Raw genomic sequence first — 26,724 nt, 5'->3', positions numbered from 1 at the left:
GTAACATTTATGATCCCACATTTCATGTACCATTTAATAGATTTGTAATGTCTAACCTACAAAAATACAGGTAATAGTAGTATATTTTGCACATTGAAACCCCAAGCCAAGAGAAAGGAGGTATGTTGTAAAAATTCTTCTGGGATATCTAAAATTCCCCAAGCAGCGACTAAGGTTAGACCTCGACTTACGAGCTAGACCGGTCCATTCCATCCGGCAATTCGTATGCCCTTTTGTCCAGTGACTCCAGTCCCTATCTTCATTTTTCTTTAAGCAAAATTTCGCATTTATTTGTTGTCATTCGCTCCCTCCCCCTCGCCCTCCCCCTCCCCCACCCCCACCCCCAACCCCAACACCTTTAATTGCATTTATTAATTAACAGACTTGTGATCATCAAATTTAAACTAAACACTCCATAATATGAAAGAAAAGAGAGAGAGAAAAAGTAGGCATTAAGTTAGCAGTGGAATTAATGAATTGGTTTTGTATTAGCTCAAAATATGATGGTCCTAGGGGGTTTAAAAAGAAGCAAATTATTCAGAGCTGCTGCTAGTAAAATAATATTAATAATTCTCCAATAACAACGACGACTAAAGGGTTCATTTATGAAGAAGCATTTAATTGGGCTGACATGTTTGTCTTCCTTTTAAATTCCACATTGTTCATTACTTCCCTCAATCCTGCAAGTTGTTGAATTTTCCGTTATGCCTTTAAAACTCCTTTTGCAGTTATACTGTAACCTGCTTCTTCTTTTCTTCCTCCCAACATGGACTTTTTTTACCCCTTCCCCCATGCCCATGTCTCTGTTTATTACTATCTTCCCCCCCTTTTTTTTTTTAAAGGAAAATTATAGAGTGGGATGTCCTGCATCACATCAATGTTTGTTCCATCCGATCACAATGAGAGTTTATGTTGGGCCTGACTCGATTAATTAAGAAACTTAGAAATTAAACACACAAATAATTTAATATAATGGTAAATAAATAAAAATACAAAATATTAAGATAAAATTAAATCTCAAAATTTAAAACAAAACCCTCAAAACTTTAAATAAATTTTCATGTTTTAATTATTAAAATATTCATACGTTATATATAATATATTAGATAGTTATAAATTACAAAATCTATATTTATTATTAAAATATTACAATAGATATTTTTCAATAAATTATTAAGAATATTATTTAAAGATAACATTAATAATGTTACAATTTATTATTAAAGTAAATTTTCAATATTAAATAATTTTGTGAAAATAATAACTTATATTAATTATGTTAATAATTTATTGAATAGAAATATGTATGCTTAATAATATTTAAAATATTATTTATATGTATGCTAGAATTTTGATTTATATGTACACAAGTTAATACAACAATGAAATTGCATTTTAGCTCTTATAGAAATATATAACTTAATTTCACTCCCTTTTTTTTTTTTACTTCACCCCTTGTAAGGCACATTGCTATAATAACTCGATTTTAAGTAGTGTCAAAAGTAGCAGTTTTGGAACCCCATTTTCGTTGTCTAAGCCCGTAAATATTAATATTTAAAACTTACAAGGCTAGTATAGAAATATATTAAAGTTTGATCTAGTGATTTTGTCAAATTGATAGTTAACCTGACACAAATATGTATTCAACTCAGACAAGCAATTATTGTACTGGAGACACCTATGCAACCGGATCCGTTTACTAGAGTTCACCAGGCTAAATAGCTAATGAAAAGAAAAAATTGAAAAGAATTAACATGAGATTGATGCTTGAATGAATAAATGTGGAATTGAACAAGAGTATGATGTTGAGATATTGATTTTGAAATAGATTGAATTTAGTACATGTTTATATGGCATTATGGTTAATTATATGATAAGCTCACCTTGTTGTTGTGATTTGTCATGTTAAGCAAACCTTGCCAAGTTATGTAGCTTGTTGTGTTTAATTGTAAAATGAGGTAAGTTTTTTTAAATTCCTATGAACTTACTAAGTATTCAATATGCTTACCATGTTTCTTTTCCCTTTTCCTTGTAAATAATTTTGCGAAATGTGTCAACCGGATCGACTCGAAGCTCACACTATACTATCACATAATCGATAACTTTTTTGTCATTTGAGTCTTGAGTTGTGACATGTATATACATAGGATGCTTTCAAGTTATTTTGATACATATATTTATATAAGATGTAATAAGTTGAATCATGTTATGTTATGTTATAAATTAATGCTTTTGAATTGGCATATTTTGACTTATATATATATTTGAGATGTATTGTGTATGTAATAGCCCGCCCAGTGGAGTCTCCATATTTGGCTACTGTTTGGCGTATAGATGATAAATTAAGGATAGATTTGAGTAAGTAAAGTATTTGTTTTGGCTAAGTATAGAATGTTGTGTAATACGCCATTTGGTAAAATCCTAATTTAGCAAGCTATAAGGTTTGACGAACTCTTTTATTAAATATCTGCCAACCCAGATGCTTTGGGCGAACTCGTTAAATTCACAATAGTTTATATTTGTTTATTATTTTAGTATGGTGATTTGGTTAGTCAAGTTGATGTCTAGTTAGAACAAAACTAGACTACTGTCAATGATATGACCTAAATTTTGTTAAGAGCAGTTAATCACGTGAATCAAGTGAGTTAGTGGGATTCTCAAATTTTTCCACTAATCTTTGTCTCCGTTGCTTAAGTATATAAAGATAGCAATGGTCTTTATGAAACACTTTTACGTTTTCTTCTTCCTTAATTTCTTCTAGAAGTCTCTGAAAAACTTAAGTTTAGGAAACTTCATTAAAGTAAAGGTTCACAGTATCTAGCTAACTTATACGTTAGAACCAACTCACTGGTAATTACTGATGAACCCTTAGGTTATCATTGAAGTCATTTACGTGTTTTTTGTACTGCATGCATAGATGTTAGAATGGTACATGATGAAGGAAACTTCCTAATTCTGGATTAAGTGTTGTTAATTATTGCATACATGTTCAGATTTGATAGATTAATGATCTCATATGCATAAATATATTTCTTTTAACTTAAAAAGCTAATGATGGTCCACATGATAAAGACAAATGACTTGCTTTGTAGATTGTGCTAGAATTTCTGTTGAGTTCCTTCTTACTTCCATGTGTTGTAAATATCTTTGTTTATATAATTCATGTAAGGCAAGTAATCCTCCTCTGTAATGGATAAAAGGTGTATATGTGGATGGTGGTTATCCAAAGTCATCAGCCTATCTGTGATATGAAGTAAGCACTATTCTTCACACTTAAGCCAGTATCATTTGCTTCTGATATGTGATGGAGATTAGGAGATATGTTTGTGTAGGCTCCAGTAGGGCAACTATCTCGCAAACCAAATTGAAATATCATGATAAAACATGCTATTCTGAATGAAAATGATATGAGGTGTTAAGGGGGTAAATGTATGATATGCTTCTGATTTTGAATTCTGGGTACGTGGTGGGCATGAAGATGGATTGTCTAAGTTATGTTAAGTTGGTGTACAATATACGCCCATGTGTTAACTAAGTTGGCGTACTCAATATGTCTGTGTTATGTATACGTCATTGGGCATACTATGTTCATCATGTGTAAGTTTCCCTGAAAAGTTCGGTTGTGTTGTAAGTAATGATATGTGGTTTTCTTCTTGAAACTCACTAAGTTAATATGAACTTTCTCTATTACCTTTTCCTTCTCAGGCTTGCTGACTGAAGAAGACTTTATTAGAAGGACTATGCTAGAGTGTTGCTGTTATTGTGAGCTAATTGTTTTGTCCTGTATCATGCATAACTCATGGGGTGGCATATAAATGTATTTTGTAAATGATCTATATAAAGAACTTATATATTGACAAGGCTCTGTTTTTACAAGATTTCTATTAAGTATTAATGTTTGGATTTGAATTCTTGCATTTTGTTTAATGAAGTTATTATATTTGAATTTATATGCCAAATGGCTTGAACGTTATTTCAAACTGTTAATGATTTCATTCAAACTTCGATAAAACCACAACTATATATCATATGTTTATATGTATAATTTTTTAATAATTTTATAAAGTTTTCGCCAAATTGTTTTGCTATAAGCTAGTCTGATTTTGAGTAGTAACACATCAAACTCGGATCCAATCATAGGGTCGGGTTTGACGTGTTACAAGGTGTATGAATTTTCATGCTTTAAGGTAAAGTAATATAAGTAAAAATGGAATGGATTAACTTGTTGAATATGCGATATTTGGTATTGAATTGTTGAAGTTCAAAAGATGTATATGCTATGAAGGTTTTGATAGAACCTTGAGTATAGTTGATTGAATTTTTTGGCAAGCTTTTGATATTGTTTTGATTCAAAGAAAAGTTTGGTGTTAGTTGAATTTGTGAACAAGTTGGGTTTGGAGCATGAAATAGGTACCTTATGAGTCAAATTTTACTTAAAAAAAAGTTCACGTCCCAATGAGTAATCTTCCTCGTAGATATGTCGATCGATAGTGAGTTACATCGCGACATCAAGTAGCTTGAAGTCATGACGTGACAAACTGTTTGGCGACCATGATGTTAGCCCTATAATTTTGAAACTTTGCAATTTGATCCTAGTTCATGTTCGGGTCAACAAAATAACTTTTGTAATATCGATTAAAACTTAGATTTAATTGTGTATCATAATGTGAATTTGTTTATGATATGATTTAATGTTTGAATGATTTATTTATGGTGTATTTGACGGTAGTTGCTCCGACAACAATTGTGGCATCCTATAGCTTAAACCTGATGATCGAGTCGAGCAAAAGGCGTTACAATTGCAATCTCAGAAAGAAAACTCAAGTTCAAACATTAAAGATGACATTATTAAAAGAATCAATCACGAATTACGAAATAATTAATTATACCTATACCATAAGAGTGAGCATTCAATCAAATTGAGTGAAAATTTTTTGAGTTAATCAAGTTGACGAGTTCTATTTTATCATCTTAACTCAATTTGAATTTTTTTTGAATTAAGTTGAGTGAAATGAAATTGAAGTCAAGTTGAATCGAGTGAAACTATTCATGTTAAATTAAACATGTCAAATTACAATTTTGTTCTGATGTAACTAATTTCATGTTAGAGCACATAAATTTGAAACCATATAAATTTTAAAATTTTTTCAAAGCAAAATAAAGGGAGAAAAGATATTTTAATATGATGAACTTTAATAATTAATTAACTTATCTAGGTTTTTAAAATACTTGTTTTAGAAAAATATTAAAATTTTAACTATCTTTATATATTCTTTATATTTAACAATAATATAAAATTTGAAAATTTATTTTGAATTTTATTTTGTAATTTTGTCGGAAAGACCAATTTGGTCATTTTCAAAATTAACAAGGACCAAAAGGGTGTTTACACTAATCTATTATTCAATTATAAAATTTAACTAGACTTAACTCAAACTCAAATTACTTATTCAAATTTAATTAAAAAATCAAATAATTTAATTTGATTAACTCAAAATTTAAAAATTTTTATTTTTTAAATCGAATCAAATTTTACCCTTCATGTGGGATAAAAATTGATAAAGGCACTTTTTAGTATCATATTAAAATCTTATCACGTGTGTGATAAAGTGTAGATGAGGAGTTTTTAATTTTTAGCCGAGGTAAAAAGGCCGGTAGAGAGAGAGCAGGTACATAGTAGTGGCCAATGCCCAATGCCGAGTAGGCACAGACACCTGGACATATAAGGCGTGTGTGGATGGGAGAAAATCCAAAAAATAGCAAGCAAGTGTCCCATATTTCAAATTTTGAGCTTTTAATGAAAATGGTAAAAGTAACAAACGCCGAACGCCTCACTTTTAACCTGAAAATTGTGGTAAAAGGACAAGGCCTTTCTGGTTAAAGAAAAAAGAAACGGAAGTGAAAAGCAAAGGAGTCGTCTCTTTCTTCTGTTTTAGGGCATAAAGCGTAGTAGTAGTTGTGGAGAAATGGGGGATGAGTGACGGACCAAAACGAGCAAATGGACCTTACACTTACACAGGGTGGGTGGGTGACTTTTCACTATCATTTAGGTTTATTAGTTGGAGATGATCACACCATATCTGATGAGATACAGTCATATAATATAATATAAAAGTATGACTAGTAAATATATTTCAACCACGGGTGTTTAATTGTAGCATTAAAAATGTAAGCCATATTTGGTGGTTGAGTCATTTCTTGGGACACTACCATAGAATGGCTATTTTGAAGCCTTTACTTAACAACCATTTGATGTTGTTAGAATTTTATCTGTAATGCTAGTTTCAATAGTGCTTGGGATAGTCATTGTTAATGTTTTTACTTGAGAAATAATTGTTCCAACATTTCTTTTTGAGTTGGCAATTGGATATGAAAAATCAAACCAATGTTTTTCAAATTAAAAATTATTTAATAATTGAATTTAAATGTAATTATTTGTAATTATACAAACGTGACAAATTTAACTAATTAAACTTTCTGAATACACAACACATGATCTAAGTTTAAGAATTATTTTTTTATACAATAACAATGAAATATTTTAATTTTAAAATAATTATACATAATTTTATTAATCTCATTTATAAATTTTATTGATACTTACTAAATATTTTTCTAATTTATACAGTATTGGTTATTGATTACTACTTATTTATATTAATTTTAAGTTTGACCGAAAGTTGTGAATGATGATAGGAAAAAGTTTCAAATGTTTATTTTTCAGTTTTATAAAGTATCTTTAATGAAAATATTTTTTCTAATTTCCACGTAATTTTATTGTTATTTTCCTAAAATTATTTTTAAAATAATCAACTAAATTCGGGTCGAGTCAATGTATGATATTAGTACAATTTGTGTTTGTTCTAACTCAGCTCGGCCTGAAATATGGGTCTAACATTTTGTTCAAGCCCACTCATATTTATAAATAGCTAATCTAAACTTATTTTAAGCCAATTCATATTATTTTTAAAAAGATATAATTTTTAATTTAATATTTAATTTTATTACAACTATAAATTTAGGCAACATGCTTTAATGTTTATGTGGTTTTATATGATTATATATTTAGTTTTATCTTATATGAATTACATAATATAAAAATATATATTTATTAAAAGTATAAAATATATCCGATTTGAGCTAGAGTCTCGAATGTGAAACTTAAGGTTCAACTTATTTTTTTAATAAATTTTTTTTGTCCAAATCTATTTTATAGGCCCGTACTTTTATTAAACTCTTCTATATTTTAAACTAACATTTAGATTTAATCGAATAACTTAACTCATAAATAGATTTACTTCAAATCGAAATAAGCCTAACTTCCAATAATAAAAAAGGAAAAGAAAAAACTAAAGTGCAAATTCCTAATGGACCAATTATCCAAACCTTACAAGCTACGGCCTGAATTGCTCGCCCGTTTATTACAAGAAAAATACGAAATAATATTATATTAAATCTTTTATAATTATTAATTTTCAAAATTAATATAAATATATAGTAACTTAAACATAAGTATGACATAAAGTACTTAAATATAACAAAAAAAAAAACGAATTTCTGGGTTTAAAAAAAAAAAAAAGAAAAGAAGAAGGATATGAATATAAGAATATCAAATTTTTTATTTATTTGAATATGATAAAAATAATACTAATACAAAAATAGTTACAACTTTACAAATATTTTGTTTAAAAAACAACTTATCAATAGGTATTGAATGCAATGATAAAACACATTTCACTATTAAAAGAGAACAAAATTTAATATTATTAGAATGGACAAGTATAAACCCCAATCATAAAAAAAGAAACGAACATAAAAATATCAAAAAGAAAATAACCTTAAACTTAAAAGGATTGATTTAAATATAAATAAATTGATATATAATAATTTTATTTGTAATGGGGAATTGAATTATAGAGAGCTTTTAATCTATTAGATTTACTCATTAATATATGGTTAACTTATTTCATTATACATATAAGGAAGGAAATTGATAATGATAAGTAAAAAAAAAAAAAGTCAATATGAACTCAATCAACCTGCATTTTCCTTTTTAAGTTTGTTGGTTAGAGGATATATAGGGAGGGAAGATTGGCCTCCTTTTGAGCAAATGGCTATGAACAAACTTCACTTTCTTTTCCCTTCAACCTCACCACAAATGAGTTCAAAATTGAGACATATTGAACGTGCACCAAATTCTAGCTCCCTCAGTCCATTCTTTTTCCTTTTTGAACTGCTGTGGGCTTCACAGAACGCAATTAAAATCAACTTGTTTATGATAGTTGGTTTAGAGGATATGTTTCAAAATATATTATACTCCATGGCATATATCATAATACAATGTAGTAGGATAATACATTTTGTACTTTGATACAATGATACAACAAGGAGGGAGTACAAATGGGGTAGTGGCGGTTGCTACGAAGGTTGGTTTGTCCAGTCGAGAAGGAGAGCTAGATTTGTGGAGAGTGGAGGTGAAAAGAATATAAAGGTTTAAAGTTGAATGAGCGTTGACATAGTATAAGCTTGGTATTCTTGAAGAGTCGATCCCTTCTTCATTGTTCCTGAATGTATCTATAAGCTCGGGTCCTGTGTAAGCTGATGTTAACGTGTTGGACTTCACATTTGGCCATTATTACGGAGTGCATTGGGGATATCTTTGATAGGACAAGGATGTCTGTGACAAGACAAATCTTGTCATTCATTCTGACTTGATAGGGTAAAACAGTTGGGTCCACGTGATATTTAGTGACCAAATATTTCATGTTCCCAATGAAAATTAGACCATTTGTTGCTCGTGTGGTCATCCAAGAAAGGCAAGCTCGCAGATTACCTCCCAAGTTGTTGATGGCAAGCTTACTGCTAAGGTGTCTTCTTAACTTATCAGGACACAGATAAGAATGTAACATGTACCATTTACATATGTGTGTAAACACCAAATTAATTATTAAAAGTGAATGATGTAAATATCTTTTAAAATTTTAAAATTAACAAAATTACGCTATCTAAATACAGCATTATTTATTTAAATTTAAGTTATAAAATTTCAAAACAAAGTTAAAATGTTATTAATCTATGTTAAAATTGATATACTTTAAATATAAATTTTCTTATTAATTTATTTAAAAATAATAATTAAACTTTCTCTATTTAAGTATGTAATTTTTGTTACAAAATCAAGTTACATATTACATAATTTGAATTTTGGTTGACAAGAAACTTTAATTATCGCTCTTTTATATTCTTAACTTTTTATTAATTTATTTAAATTTAAATAAACTAAATATATAAAAATAAATTCCATTGCTTTATTAAAATAAAAGTTAACTTACAATTAAATCATTAAATTCTAAACTTTTATTTTTAAAATATTTTTACAAGATATTTTTATTATTTAATCATCTATGGATGAAATAATAGAATAATAAAATATAATTTTAAAAAAATTACATTGGCTATTAAAATAAATGATAAAAATTATACATTAAAAACATAATCATTTTATCGTACAACTATTATTAAACATTTGAGTTTTAAACTATGAAAACTTATTATCTATTGATATTTCTTCTTAATTTTTATTATACAACTAGTATAATTCACAATTAAGTTTATATAGCATGTTTAAAATGTCCTTACAAAAATTAAAAAAATACTTATTACCTATTGGTATTTCTTTTTAATTTTTATTATATTCATTTCCATTTTGAATTTAAATTTTAAATCAATATTATAAAAATACTAAATTAATTCAACATATTATAATTTTACTAGTTTCTAATGTCACATGTGTCGTATGTGATTTTATACATTTAAATTTTAATTAATTTTTATAAATATTGTATTTTTAATTATTGTAATGAGTTTAAAATAAAATTTTTATTCATATTGTTATATATAATTAATATATGTTAACCGATTCAAAAATTCAAATATTATAATATAAAAAATTAAATCAAGATTAAAATATTTATAACATATTCAATATATATTATAATTTTACTTAAGTAATATTATCCAAAATAATAACTAATTAACATATATAAATTATTTTGATATTGCTCTAAAAACAAAATTCTAGTTGTTTTTTTTTTGTGTAAAGAAATTTCTAATTGTTATTAAAACATTTGTAAAAACTACAAAAAAAAAAGAAAAAGAAAAAGAAAAGAAAAGAAAGATATATCATAAATTGTTAAGGACCGATAGATGAGTCAAGTTGACAAGCTAATTTAATTAGAATATAGTTAGAATATAGTCGAGCTTATGTTAAATGTTATTTATTTAGTTAATGTTAACTATTCAGTTGTACAAATGGTTGTTTAAGCTTAAGAGGAATTCAAATGGTTCTATTACTCGATACAAGGAACGTCTAGTTGGGAAAAGATACTCACAAGTGGTAGGTTTTGACTATCAAGACACCTAGTCCCAGAAGGTTGAAGGTGAGACAAGTTGACATCAACAAGACTTTTTAAATGGAGATATAATAGAAGAGGTGTTTATGCTTCAACTACCTTGGTATGAACAACATTTTAAGAATCAACAACTAGTTTGCAAATTGGTTAGAGTATGCAATATTAAGCACATCATATTTTGTTAATTGTATTTGTTGACTCAATTGAATTTAGTTACATTAATTGAAATCAATTGCAATGTAACTGAATGAGCTATGAGTTGTTAAAGTTGTTAATGATTTGGTTGGTTTATTTTAACAATTAATGACCTGTATTGTGTGGCTATAAATAACATCTATCAAATATTAATCAATAACTTCCACTTCAATGTAAAAGTAATTTTTTCTTTTTCAATTTTTTTTTCATGTTTCTTTGTTGATTTTCTCATTTTCTTTTTGTTAATTTTCAATTGTTATTTGTGTTCAGACCATATTTCAACATGGTATTAGAGCTAGTTTTGATCACTAGAAAATGTTGATTGTTGATTGATTTGGTTGTTGGTGTCTGTTTGTGAAGCTGCTTGGTGGTTGGTAATGTGTTGAAACTTTCAAAGCTAGGTTTGATAACTGGAAACAATGTTACTCTTCGATTGTTTAGTAACTAATATTTTTTGAATAATTCAAAGTGATTTTCTCAGCTAACTTGGTTTCTTTTTTTGCTATTTTGAGCTGGTGTTGGTGTGATTTGCTTGGTTGTATTTGTCTTTGATCTCGGTTGGTGATTTGATAAGTTCTTGCTCATAAGTTGTTTTTCTCTTGGTGTTCAATCGGTACTCTCATTATGGATTTGAAATTTTTGCTCTTGCTTTTTTGTTCTACTCTTGACATCTTGTGTATTTGTTTCTTGGTTATGAAGGCTGTGGTGAGTAATTTTATTCAGGGCCTAGTACAACAAGTTAAAATCTTGTTGATCTAGTGGTTTTGGATTGAATGTCAACCCTAAAAATTCATTGTTCCTACTCTATAACAATGATAACATTGGAAATTTACTAGTTAATTCTTTTTGCGGTGAGGCACTTGATATTCTTTTTGCCATTTTTCACTTTTATGTGAGCGCCATAAGTGGTAAGCTTTAACTAGCATGACACCTTTAGTCTCATTGTGAAGCTTGTTACAATTTAAGATGATATCTCTTTTGTTATCTCAAAGGGTTGGAAGTTGTGACAAATTGACATCAACAATGCCTTTTTAAATGAAGATTTGATAGAAGAGGTGTTTATGATTCAAATACTAAGGTATGGACAATATTCTTAAAATCAACAACTGGTTTGCAAGCTCAACAAGGGTCTATGCAGCCTCAAGCATGCTCTTAGAGCATGGTTCGATAAATTAAAACAACATTTGCTTTCAGTTGGCTTTACATCAGCCAAATCTGACGCCTCATTGTTTTTTAAGCTTGGAGAGGATACTATCATATATATTCTTATATATGTGGACGAAATCATTATCACTGGTGAGTTAGTCTAATATATTGTTTTCTAACATATTGCACATTTATATCCATAACAAAACTTACCATCAACTAAGCACATATTAATCTCAATGCATTATAGTTGTCCAAGCCTACAATAATACTTGACTAAGGACCTTCAAGAATAATCATATCATGCTTAGGACTTTATCATTATACAATTTATTTAACACAGAAATAAAGACTGTAAACAATAATGACAATGCCTTTACTAATAAACTAGGTAAAAGTACGTTATTACAATCATCATATAATAGGTCATTGGTAATACTCCAACAGTGCCTTGAAAGTGAAGGACTAACTTATAAGTCAAGCTGTGAAGCTAATTCAGTTAGAATATGGTTAGAATATAGTTGATCTTCTGGTAAAAGTCAACTACTCGATTGCACAACCTGGTATATTCTTGTTATTAGCAGTTAAGGTAGTTAAGGAGCTTTGTATAAATAATACATGTGAGGTTCTCGAATGATAACCTCGATAGTTTGAGTATTCATTGATCTCAGATATACTTTGTCATTGATTGTGCTTTACAGTAGTTACTGTCAAGATCTTAGCATAATTGAACTCTTCACAATTTCATTTTTATTTATCTTAACCATCAATAAACTGATCATAGTAAATTTTATAAAATTTTATATAAGAAATATAAAGATATTTATTATATAAATGATTAAAATGTACTAGTCAAAGTAAAAGTAAAAGTAATATAATTTTTTGTTAATGGAAATATAATAATAACTTATTACTTTTATATGAATTATTGATAGATTATGAATGATATGATGTATATATTAATCCAAATTCACAAAATATAACTCAAAATTCAAAAATTCAACTTAATCGACAAATCAATTCGATTATTTTAATTATTACAAAAGCTTGAATGATTGTGGGTTAATAATTTTGAGGAGGTCAATTAGTTTAGTTTTCAAAATTAGAGACCCTATTAGTGATAGAAAATAAGATTATAGATGTACATGTGTAAATCTCACTTTCTTAGACTTGTTAAAATGAGTTTTTGGTTCTACATTACATACATTGGTATTTGTATTTTCGTTTTCCTGCTTTTAATGAATTCCCATGTTAAAGTTGTTGTTCATCCACTCACTCGTCATTTTCCTCCTATTTTCTTTTACTTCTCTTTCCTCATTATCCTCAGTCCGGATTGAATTTTGGTAATCAAATTGGCAGAAGTGAATTATTAACTATTACTTATTAGGGGTTTAATCTTCATTTAAGACAGACAAGCACTGACAGGTGATAAAGACTGCCCAACCACCATCACTTTTAGCTTTCACAAGCATTGGTTTTAGGAGGAAGGGTGTGAGAACAAAATTTTCAAGTATATCACGAAGGATCGTAATTGCCTGCCAACGCCTTTTTCTTTTTCTTGAAACCCCATTCTTTAACTAAACAAATTACAACTTTTGGGCGGTCTTTGGTTCTAAATCTAAACTGGTAAAATACCCCCTAATGCCTTTATTAGAGATATTAAGTTGGAGTTTCGTCTTAACCTAATCAATCTTGAAAAAGTGGTGTAAAAAATATTGCAAAAGTCATTGCTTGTTGGGAGGGCTTAAACAGGGGCCCAGTGATGGCGCTGCCTTCACATGTTCACCATAGTGATGGCTCCTCCCTGGCCCCAAACCCAAAGTCATAGCCCTCATCATTCCAACACTCCACTCTACAGCCTTGCTGGACAAATAGAGCCAATAGAATCTCCATGTGTGAAGATAACGGGCAATGAGGAATGTGTTATGCATGTCAATTGATCAAGGTCGTTTCCACCCTTAACCTTATAACCCAAATAGACTACTTAGTTGTAATATCCAAGTAGAATATTCTTTTCTATGTTTCTTTCTTTTCTATGTAATTTATTTATGTATTGATCATTGTCATTAAAATTAACACTTTATACATAAGGAATGAGGCAAGAACTTTAAAGAAAACCATAAATTATAATATGATACAAGCAGCACATGGCATTATTAATACATCAGACTCTTATGTATTAATAATATATATTTTAACTAGGGATAATAAATTTACTATTTATTCACATCATCAGCTTAGCAAACATTGGGGCCAAAACCAACGGATCCGTGGGCTCCATCAAAGGAAATTTGGATCCCCTCTTGCTGGATGTTCCCTATTATTGAAAGTCCAAATGTGGAGGAAGCAAATGCAAGACAGAAAGTACCCATATCATCAACTGGTATAAGAAAGTTACTTGCCGGTAAGGTCAAGATGGGTCCGCCTGAAAAATAAAACGACATCGTTGGAACTCGAATCATTACAAAATTCGATAAGTTATAACATGTATTGAATATGGATACTGTGGAGATTCGAGATAAGTTAGCTGTTTGTGCGATAAAGGCATCACGCAAGGCATTCTAAGCCAAGATCGGAAACCTTGACACGGCAGTTCTGATGTCCATAACAACCCCTCCATACCCTAATTCGGTAAGCTAAAAAATGCCTTCAGATACAAGCATTCGGATGCCACCTACTTCTAAACCCGAGAACCCTACATAATAAAAGCTCAGGGCCTGTAGGTTACATAGCAAATTGACCCATGCAGCACCTGCTAGCATTGCTCCACGACCGAATTCTAGTGATCCGGATACATCGGAGCCCTGATTGACTAAACAGTAACTAAAAGCACCCACTATTTGACCACCCAATTGACCCCCTAGCGACAAGGATCCACCTCCAAGACTCAGTAACCCAGCTACCCCAATGAACATGCCCCGGTTAATGTGGCCACACCCAATAGCCACATTTTTAACCACAGTTCGACTGGAAGTGAGTGTTTCAAGCGCTAGTGTCCCTGTTGTATAAGACCCATCACCATACAAAACCTCGTATCGGCATTGACCAGCATTGTAACCTGAATTCTCAATCCGGTCACAAACGGTGAAACAGCAAGAGATGCCAGCGTAAGAAGCAGAATCAGCCGAATAAAAAACCGGGTCAGATTCCTTATAACATTGACCTCAAGGCTGGCACTGGACCCAAACAATATCACTGCCCGAATCAATGACCACGTATTGACTTTTTGGTGGGCTACCAACGCCTATTCTCACAAAATACTCCCCACTTCCTTGGTCTATCCCTGAAACGACATCTGACCCAAAATCGTTCACCTCATAAACAACACCTCCGTCATGGCCTTCACCGCCAGAGAGGCGTCGTAGGAGATTTGCAACCCTTTTCACGTCCCTTTGCATGCGTTCATGAAAACGAAGGCTATGGTCGCGAAAAGTACCACTAGTGTTGGAAGATAACTTGTCCCTATGGACAAGTTTCAGCTTCCATTTCCCTTGAGTTTCACTAACATCGGAAACTTGGTGATCTCAGATGTTTGGAGAGGCCTGGGTATTTTTGTCCCAATGAAAGTTTGTTTGATGTTCAAGAGTTGAAAGTCGGGATAGCAAGCAATGGCGACACTGCTTAGACTTAAGTGTAGTATTGCCACTAGGACTATTGGTAGCGCTGAGGAAGCTAACATGGGTGAGAGATTTGGTGGTTTATTTAGGGGTTTTAGAGAAAGGTGGAGGGTTCCGGGTGGTTTTGGGTTAGTGTGGGCATATATAGAGGCCAAAAGACATGTGGGGTTTGGAATAATAATTGAGGATTAAAGCAAAGCAAAGCAAGCAGTATTTATATCTGTTTTGGTTTTGGTATAGGTTTGTTTTTGGACTGACCAAAAACTTGGGGAATGTCTTGTGCTTGTTTATGTTCCAACTCTCTTTTTTATTTTTCGGGGCGGGGGTATGTAATAGCCCAAATTTCAGTGTTGTCGGAAATAGTGGTTCGATACCACCAAATTCAAAAAATGAACTCGTAGATATATTATTTAATATTTATGAGCCAAATGTAGCTTTTAAAATATTTTTGAAATAGTAAATTGTGTTTTATAAAGATTTATTTTATTAAGAAATTAAGAAAAAAAGGTATCGAGATCTCGGTGTTATAAACCGAGCCATAAATATTTTTATAAATATTTACGGAGTGTCAATAAGGTAGTATTAAAATTTTGTTAGAAAATTTTGACATTTGGGTGATTAATTAAATAAAAAAGACTAAATTGAAAAAGGTGCAAAAGTTGCTAGAAGGATTAAATAGCTCAATTGTCAAATGAAGAAGGACCTAAAGTGAAAACAAGCCTAAAGGAGATACTTTGGGCTGCACAAGTAGAGAAAAAATCAGGAAAATTGAGGAAATAAGGGCAAAATGGGAAAATAACAAAATTTACTAAATAAAAAGGGGACTAGAATGGAATATCTATAATTCTCTTTATTTCTCTTCTTTTTCATCAGCTGAAAAACAACCATGGAAGAGGGTTCAAGCTGGTTTTCATACTCTAGCTTCATGTAAGTTTAATTCTTGTTTTCTCCTTGAAATTTCTAAGATTTTAGACTTTTACAATTAGGTCCAACTTGCTATGTCATTAGTTTTTGATTCCATGGCTAATTTTTAAAGTTGCTATGGATGAGTGCTGGAAGCATATGATGAATAAATATAGAATTGAAACTTTAATTTTGATGTATGATGATTTTATCAAGTAAAATTGATGGAAATTGATTTTAGGACCTAATTATGAAAGAATTTGGAATTAAGGTCTAGTGCTAAAGTTCTGATTTTCAGGGGTTATGAAGTAGTTTAAAATGATAGACTAAAGTATTAATTGAGAAAAATTAGCTCAATTGAAGAGTTAATTGAGCAAGGACTGAATTGTATGAACTGTGAAATTTGGGGTAAAATGGAAATCAACATTTTGCATTAAAACTGTTTTGAACAGCGGCAGTAGTCTAACTTTGAAAAATTACCAAAAATTGTAGAAATAAAATTTGAGAATGAATAAAATATGAAATTAAAGCTTATTGAGTCTAGTTTTTTATAGAGGAAATTATGTAAGCAATGGAATTGTAAATCATGAGATATAATAAATTTTATGAGACAAGGTCAGAATGATTTCGGGTTCCCTTGTTTTGACTTTAGAAAATCATAAAAAATTTAAGAAAAATAATCAGGGCTTAAATTTATATGTTTAGAATTCTGAGTGAGTCTATTTTCAAGAGAAACAAATTGAAACATTATTCGAATCCAGTACGAGGAGATAATTAGTTTTTAGTGAAAAGGGGTCGGAACTGTTAGACCGCAGAACAGGGGTGAATTTAAAGAATAAACTATACTTATTGGTTAAACCAAAAATCCTGAAAATTTTATGGTAAGAAGATACATTAATCTAGTTTCAGGGAAAATTAACAGATCTTAATTTTGAGTTCTGTAGCTTAAGATAAAAATAATTTAGTGACTATGATATAGATGGACAACTTGAATATTCATATAAGTAAATAGTAAAAATTATAGATAATATTACTTACAACTGTGCTATATACATTAAGGATGTGGAATGGAGAGGAGGAAGAGGAAAATATGTGAGTGACTTATGCATAAATTAATTACATGCTCAATTATATTTGGTAAATGTTAAACTTTGTTAAAATGAAAAATGTTATAAATTCATGTTTGAATTAAATGTTATATATGTTAAAGAATAATTTTAATATTTGATATTGCCTAATAAATGAATATCTGATATTGCTTAGTAAATGTCAAGCCAAATATAAAAAAAAAATGTTATAAGTGGAATATGTGTGAAAGAATGTGGTAAGTATTTTCATGCTTATGTATGGTTATATGTGTTTATCTCAAACACAAGAAAATGATGGTATATATATTTGATATATGGAGACATGAGACTATGATATATGAACATGGAATATATTTTATAAATGCGTTTGTTCATAATTATAGAATTGTGCAACTCAAGTGTACTATTTGTATAAAGATAGTATTTCAAATGATTTGATGAGTAAAGCTCCAATATGAGATAGTCTGAAATCAAGACAAATTGTTATAAAAGCGTATTTAAAATACATAGATTTGATTGTTATAAGTTATGTGAATAAATGATCTGTAAAAGTATATGCATATGAGAAATTTAATGAAAGTTAAGCCCATACATGTTTCTTGATATTTATATAAATTATATGACAAACAATGTGATAAGAATAGGTATTAGGGCTCATGATCAATTCGAATAATTATGCTTTGCACAATTATGTTGAATATAAAGAAGCGGTAAGTTAAGTATCATGTTATACGAATTTATTAAATATTACATGTTTACTTTATTTTACTTATTCCCCTAATTAATAATGATTCGATAAGTTATGATAATCTCTCGTATCCTGTTCTGATGATGGATATGGGTAGGAAGTGTTACAGTGTACTTTTTTTTCTTTCGCTTGATATGAGTGGTGTTATCTTGACCCCAAGTGTGAATGATTGATTACTTTTCTAAATTTGAACCCTTCAACAAGCTGGAGGAAACAATGTTGGTTTGGTTCGTATCCATCTAACTGAAGGAGATGGCAACTAATATTTGGAATTACAGAAAATGCTATAAACCAAAGAAACGCCATCTGTACCTGCAATTAACTTATGAAATGGACAACTATTAGGGCTGCCACAGAAGACCTTTGAGATCATGCCTTCCAAACTTTGGATTGATTAGTTTAATAAACTTGGGTTTGTTTGTTTTTTTTTCCTCTTTCCATAAATTAATCTAAATTGTTTAATTTCTGTTTATTGTGTGGCTTTTTCATTCATCTTTACAAAGGCCAATGTGAGTACTTGATAATTCTAGTTGTACTAAATTATCCCTTTCTCTCAAAAGGTGAATGATTTGAGGAAGCGAAGTTTCTTATTCAGCTGACCCATTTATTTTTAGATTTAAAACAAGTTCCATATACAGTCCAAATTTAAGAATAAATTATTAATAAATTTGGATATAAAATTACAAAACTCTCACAACTACCTTGCCATTAAATCATGATCTAACAACAAAAACAAAATATTACTTCATCTAACTCTTAATTGGACTTGTTGATAAGTTACACAATAAGAGATCAATTTCATTGGATTTACAATACTAGATAGGTCAAAATTGTGGGTGTTTATGCAGCTTCCCTTTCATGGTGTTATTAATTAGCAATTTTTAGAGATTTTGGAATGCGATGATTAAGATAGTATTTAGAAAGCCACTTAATAATTGGATTTGAATGTAATTGTTTGTAATTAGATAAGAATAATATGTTTGGGTAACTATTGTAATTGTTAAGTACAGCTGCCAAATTAGGTGTAATTGGAGCATCCCAATTATACTTTTCAATTTTCAGGAGGGTAAGAATTTGAGTAATTACATAGAAAATTACACTCAAATCTACCTTTTAAAAAGATTATTTTTATACAAGTTATAAAATTATATTATAAATATAAATATAAATATGTATGAGTGTTTGGGATGATTATAAAAAATTCTTATATTATAAATTCTAAAAATAATTTGTGTATTTTATAAAGTTATAACCAAAAATTATATTATTTAAATCCCAAAAGGTTTCGAGTTATGGCAAAAAAAATATTATAAACAAATTTACATGTTATAAAAATGTTATAATATATTTATTTATAAAAAATTATTGCTAAATATGGACATAACTTATTTATGTGTCTATACTATATATTATAAAAATAATACACTTATTCATAAAAAATGCTATAATTTTTTATCATAACTTATTTATAAAAAAAATTTCTTATGAGACAAATTATTTTTATATAATTTTATAAAAGTTAATATTATATATTATTATTTTTACTTAATTTACATTTTATTCGTATGGGTGAAGAGATAGACCTAACAAATCCAAGCCCCACAATGAAGCTTCTTAACCAAATACCTTGTGAAGTAGCTTCAAAACACAATACAAACTCCATTTACATAGTAGAAGTGGCCACCAATATTTTCCTTTTGGGCATTTCCCCACGATATGATTGTTCCGGAAAACATAAAATATATTTAAATGTCGATTTTCAAAACCAACATATCCAACAAAATTTGTGTTTGAATATCCAATGAATTCCAGATTATCGGATTGTCATATGTAAGCATGTAACTTTAGATCCTTTCCAATGTTGAGTTTTGGACATTCGTTCTAATGGAAGTTACCATTCTTAACAATGGTTGCAACACTTTACGAATCATCCTTTATTTTAAATCTCACAAGAATTTTATTGATGTGAATTTATTTCAACAATTGTAACGTCTCTTACTTAATTTGATTATCGAGTCCGAGTTACAGGAGGTCACATCTATTTTTGAAGTAATTAAGGTCAAATACATCGTAAATAAAATATTCAAACATTCCACCAAGACATAAATACATTCACGTTATGATATGCAATTAAATTCGAGCCTTAATAGAGCTTATGAAAACTCTTTTGTTGACTCGAGTATTATGACCAAATTACAATATTTTTAAAGTTTTCGAAATAGGTATTGATACCTCTATTAGGTACCAATATCCTTTTTAGTTTCGATGTTTCAGAAAAATCAATTTAAATTGAAGGTGTCGACACCTTACCTTTTGTATCGATACCATTTTAAGGTTCGATGTTTGAAAATTTTGAAAAAAAACACCAAGTACCGATACCTTTATCTTGAGAATCAAGACATTAGGCCAAAAAGTCAAAATATTGCATTTTGGTACCTTTATGATGCGAACAAAAGATTATAATCAATTGGTGCCTAAAAGCACACTTAAACCTGAACAAATATGTGAAATTAATTTTAAATATTGTTATAGAAACAAAAAAGTTTCTTCCCATTTATTTCTCCTCATTCTTGACCTTTTCCATGATAGAATCTTCCTCCATTAAAGCCATTCAAAAACATGAGCCCTCCTTCGTCTGCTGCTATTAAAATTTGAACCACTAGATCCATAAATTAAGTTAAGATTGGAAGCTAGAATGGATATCAAATTGAGAACCAACTTTTAGTTGCATAAACAATTGATTTTGAATGTAGGTTTTGTAAGAAAGCAAAGAAGGGGTGAGGATGAAGAGTAAGAAATGAGTTTAAGAAAATATTAGGTGTAAAGTGGATAGACTTCTAAATTTTTACATGAATATTGAAAATCCTATATTTCCTTCATATTTCACAAATCATTCCAAATATTTGTACTTACTACTCACCCTACCTACTCCATCTTTTATTTTATTTTTTTCAGGAATTCTCAATTTTATATATATATTATACTTCTATTTTTTAGATTCTTCTTTAAAAGTTTTATAATTAGAACCAAATTGATAAAATGTACAAAGGTTAAGGATTAAATTTATTAATTTTTTAAAAATAAGATTAAATTAATAAAATACATAAATATTAAGAATTAATTTTATTATTATACTAATCAAAATTATGTGAAATTTTGATAGTAAGTACATTGAGTGATATGAGCATATCTATACTACCATATATAAAAGGAAGATTCTAAGACCTTCCTTCTTTGACACATGTTCTTGCTTCTTCTTTTTTTACATTATTAATAATAATGGTTAAACTTCAATATTGATACATTTATTTTTAATTATATAAAATGATTAAATTTTAATTTTTTTTGTGAAAAAAACAAACAAAGATAAACTACAATAAAGTTCCGATAGATACAAAAATCCTCTCTTTATCTGCCTCAAGATAAACTAGCATTTCATCTGGAGGAGAGTCAATCAGGTGAAGATCCCCCCTCTTTCAAGAGCCATTTTAGCAAGATAGTCTGCACTTTGATTCTCTTCCCTGGGAATATGTCTTATAATCCATTGTCTTTCTTGAGACAAAATCTGATGTATTCTCCTAAGAAGAGCCGATGTTGGTTTCTTCGAATCATTCTCATGAATGGCTTTGACTACCTCCAAACTATCAGAGTGAATAATCACATTGTCATGTCCTCTCCGTTGGATAAGCTTTAGGCCATCCAATGCCCCATAGTTCTGCATCGAAAATTGAACAATTCCCAATGAATCGATTGTATCCCATTATCCAGTTTCCTGTGCTATCCCAAATGACTCCTTCCGCAGCTGCTCTTCCGGATGTTCTGGAAACAGCACCATCAGCATTGAGATAAATCCAATCCTTGGATGTCGGCTCTTTAAGGGGTAAAACAGTATAGTCACTCGAAATACTTCTAGAATCCAAAGACGCTTGTTTAGCCCAGCATATTGAGACTTTAATGATTTCATTGGGACTTCATGATTTCATTTGAAAGATGGAAAGGTTGCGATTCTTCCATAGACGCCAAGCTAACAATCCAAAGAGGCAAGCCCATATAATATCCCCACCATGAACCCTCGAAGTATCCTGTAAATTGAAAGAGATCCATTCGTGTAAAGGGTTAAAGAAAAAAAGAGATTGTTGGTTTCTTGGAACAACCTGTTTCCAAACCTCCTTAGCCACAGTGCAATCCCGAATGATATGCAAGATGTTCTCAGAAGCATGTCCACAAATCGAATAAGAAGCATCGTTCGCTAAACCACGCCTCACTCTTTCCACATTAGTGAGGAGTTTCTGTTTAAGCACTATCCAGAAAAAGAAGCGAACTCTTTGTGGGCCCGGGATTTTCCACACCGTTTTCCATAATTTGTCCCTGGAGTTCCAAGAGTCCTCCTTCAGCATCTTGTATGCACTTTTAATTGAGAAAGCTCTGGTTGAAGTATGTTTAAATTTGAGATTTAATTTTGATATAATTTGGTATCTTAATGTTTATAATGATATTAATTAGTTTAGATATTTTATTCTAATTAAATTGTGGTCGTAAATTTAAAAAGGTATTAACATTGTTCAAATTTTTGTTAGATTTAAATTCATTACAATAATATCATTTTACATGATTATAAAATGAATACTTAAAAAATAGAATCTCATATCAATAAATTTAATAAAAGAATTTTAACTGTGTGATGGAAACTATGTTAGTATCAATTAGATTACTATCATGGCTTTGAGAAACTTCACTTAATTAAATATGTATAATTATATTATATATAAAGCTCAACTTCAACCAAGTAATACAATATTTTAGGTTTGACTATGTGTATTCTTGTATGCCATGTTTATATTATTATTTTAATTATAACTATATTTAAATATATTTATAACTTTTAACATTAATAATTGGTATAATGATTTATTTGATCCTCTAATTTTATAAAAAATAATTATTTTAATTTTTTTATTTAATTTTTGTATCTTTAGTCTTTGAACTTGCATTGCTTGTCAAATTATCTCAAAATAGATAGAAAAATTAAAGTTTATTAATTTTGCTAATGTGGCATACAAGTAGATGCTACATCGTCGATTAATTCATTTAAAATATATTTTAATTTTTTTAACTTTAAAAAAAATAATTAATTACTGGTATGGCAATCCATGTATTTGTCATGTCAGCAAACGTTAATTTTGTCATACATTTTGGAGGGTAATTTGATAAACAACACGAGTTTAAAGATTAAAAGAGACAAAAAAATTAAATGAAAAGCTAAAATAAATTCTTTTATAAAATTAAAGAACCAAATAAATCATTATACCTTAATAATCTAATATGTATTTATCTTCACATTCTAATTATTTATTATCATACTCATATGAGTGGAATTTAAAAATATCAACAAAATATAATTCTTTTGGTGTTTCATCAATCAAATTTCCTTTTAATTTCTTTTTGGTCCTTTTCATAATGAGAGGTGCATTCAAAGTTCGTAAATCCATGGACCGGACCAAGCATTAAAGATTATAATCATTGCATAGAGATGGAATGATGTGACTATATCCTTCTCCATGGGATGGGGCCATCATAATCAATTTGCTTCCTAAGCTCAAGCATGGTTGGTTGGTGTTGGGTGATAATTCAAGAGCGTTTAGATGCCATACTATGATTAAATGTAAATTTTTGTTTTAGCACCTCCGAACAACTAATAATTTAATTGATTTTTTAATACAATTTTCTTTTTTTAGATTTTATCTTCTCAAAATTTTATAATTTTATTTTCATCATTATATAATTTATTGCTTTGCCCTTAAGACAAGCAAGGGCTTAAACAGATTGGTTATTGTTTGTTCATAATAAAGTAGTATTATATTTTATGTTTCAAAAGTTTATAATTTAGTCTCGATTTAGTAATACAAATTTTTTAATTAAATGATACTTTCATATATAAAATTTTTAAATAATAATAAAAGTTATATTTGATATATTGATAATATAATTTTTATTTTACAAATAACTTTTAAGATTCTTATCACTCCCTGTGAAATTTAAAAATAAATCCCAACAACAAAGAGGCACTTATTTTGCGAATCTAACATAGGCATCATAACTCTCAAATTTGTTCTAAGATCGTAATTAAAAGGTGACTTTGTGACTATAAATATTTAAATGATCCTAATATTTGTCATGACGTTTTTAAACGTAATGCACTGAATATTTACGTTAAAAGAAACAAACATAGGAGCGAGCCATCAATGCAGCCAAGTCCTCTTTTACAAGTTGAAATATGTGTCATGGCCCCTGCCTTTTTCAAACATTAATCTTTTAAAATACCTGTCAACTACATTTATTTAAAACCTTTTTGGCTATCTCTTCAACTTCTCCTTCAAATCCCACTTTTAACCTTTTTTTTTTAAATTTTTTTTTAAATTTTCCATATTTCCATGTTATCAATATATTTAGGTAATTATAAATATTAAGATTTGAGTTCTCATTCGACTGAAAAATATTTAGATAAAAATTTTCCAATAATAATAATTTCAAAATTAATTTAAATGTGTCACTTCTTCCATTCAGTTGAACAAGAATTTTAAGTATATTAAATATTAATTAAGAGTCTGTTTTCCCAGCAAACATCTAATAGTAGATATTAATACATTACCTACATATGGTATGTTTCTTTTGTGATCATATCATGTACAATTAGGGTTTAATACAAATAATTAAATTTATAATAATATTATTAATACAAGGACCTTTTTTTCCTTTATTGAGTGGAAGATTGGTTTAAAAGCAAAGGTGGTTTGTATATGATATTCATATGCATGCATGGCGGCTCATTGGCAAATCAATTCCAACTGTGGAACAGCAACAAAAACCAGAAAATTAACAGACTAGGAGAAGTAAACTCTTAATTCTTTGATTGAAAAACTCACTTAAATCTAGACAACCAAACCTATGCTATTTATATAGCAGGAGCTAATTAACAAGTTGATATAAGCTCTAATAATTTTTATTCTAGTTAATCCAACTAATTCTATAACAGAAATTACTACCTTCTTCACAGACTAACTGTCAACTACTTAATTGTCATAATTGCTAAGTTGACTTATTCCTCAATATTCACTGCACAGGCCCAAATTTAACTAAGCCCAACGGACCAACTAAAAAACCCAACCTAACCCCATTACATTAGCCCAATCCCTAAAAAAGCCCTAGCCCAAATAACCCCAAACAGACCCAACTAATCAATTTAGGGTTTCAAAAAAGCTGAAATCCTAAATCACCTAATCCCACCGCCTCAGTCACATCGTCAGTGCAAGTGGCACCTGCCTCCACCGCCGTTCGCCTGCAATATTAAAAGAAGAAAAGACAGTGTGCAGAAAAGGTTGAAATCCTTGTAAAAAATAGGCCATATAAGCCACAAGAGAATCGGGTATAAGGTTGGGGATTTTCTTTCTTGTTTTCGAAATATAAGAGGGAAATAACATAAAAAAGGCTTCAATATATACTCGAAATCGCAGCAAGGGATACAAAAGTCCGAATCAAAGGTCTATTTACCTTTTTATCTTTTTATCTTTTTTTGAATTTATTTGCATATATCATCTCTACTCTAATAAAAGCAATACATATATATATTAGATAAATATAAGAGAAAAAAAAAATTTACCTCTGGGCGATTTCCGGCCACCGTGTACGGTGGCCGACACGACGGAGCCACGGCGAGGATGATAGCCGGATCCCCTGGCCAGTTCCGGGTTTTCTCCAGAGAGAAAAACCCTCTCTCTTTCTTTTTTTTTCTTAATCTCAGAAAAAATGAAATTTCAAAAAAAAATATTACTTTTATAAGCCCCTGGTACGACGTCATTTTGGGGCAAACACTCAGCACCCAAAACGGCGTCGTTTAGCTACCCTGACCCGAGACCCGACTCCAACCTGCTTAGGATTCGCGTGTTTTTTGACTGAGGGTCTATTTGCGCCCTCAGTCCCTCCGCTTTTGAGGCCGGTTTCAATGTGGTCCCATTCCCCTTTCTTTCCTTTTAATTTCGCCCATAAAGTTTCATATTTGTTTCGTTTTGGTCCCGTGTGAAGCACAGCGTTTTGAAGAATGGGAAAATTTCTTTTTTAATCCCCCATGTCCTTCGCGCCCTTCGAATGGGTCCATTCTCTGACTTTTATTTTTAAATTTGCCCTAAAATTTCATTTTTGTTTCGAATTTAGTCCTTTTTTTTTCAGATTTAATTTAGTTTATACATTACTTTTACCATTTTTATTATTTTTAATATTATTTACTATTATATTTACCATTATCGTTATTATTATTATTATTAGTATATTTTTCTATTATTAGAATTATTTTTAGTTTCAATTAATACTTATATATTTATATATTTTATGTATATATTTATAGTTATTTTCAATATTATTATTATTCCTAATAAATATATGTATACATATTTAAATACTATATTATACACATCTTTAATACCACGTTATATACATATTATTATTATTATATCTATTTTACTCTTATTATATTTGTTATTAATATTAGTATATGTTTCATTACATATGTATATATCTTTTAATATATATATATATATATATTTATGTAATATTCTTAATAA

At 29.5% G+C, this 26,724-nt stretch overlaps 1 long non-coding RNA gene and 1 pseudogene across 1 annotated transcript; both read right to left on the bottom strand.

The window, feature by feature from the left end:
• Positions 1–13,990: 13,990 nt before the first annotated feature.
• Positions 13,991–15,432, bottom strand: LOC108478078 (protein ASPARTIC PROTEASE IN GUARD CELL 2-like; annotated as a pseudogene).
• Positions 15,433–24,982: 9,550 nt separating this feature from the next.
• Positions 24,983–25,911, bottom strand: LOC128285688 (uncharacterized). Its single transcript, XR_008276220.1, has 2 exons — positions 25,767–25,911; positions 24,983–25,445 (listed from the first exon to the last, which is right to left on the bottom strand). It is a non-coding gene; the product is annotated as an uncharacterized LOC128285688 (long non-coding RNA).
• Between the last annotated feature and the right edge of the window lie 813 nt (positions 25,912–26,724).

Source organism: Gossypium arboreum, chromosome 12 (assembly GCF_025698485.1).
Source record: "Gossypium arboreum isolate Shixiya-1 chromosome 12, ASM2569848v2, whole genome shotgun sequence".
In the NCBI taxonomy this organism is placed as follows: domain Eukaryota; kingdom Viridiplantae; phylum Streptophyta; class Magnoliopsida; order Malvales; family Malvaceae; genus Gossypium; species Gossypium arboreum.
Note: the sequence above shows the minus strand (reverse complement) of the source record. Positions and strands in the feature narration are given on the sequence as shown.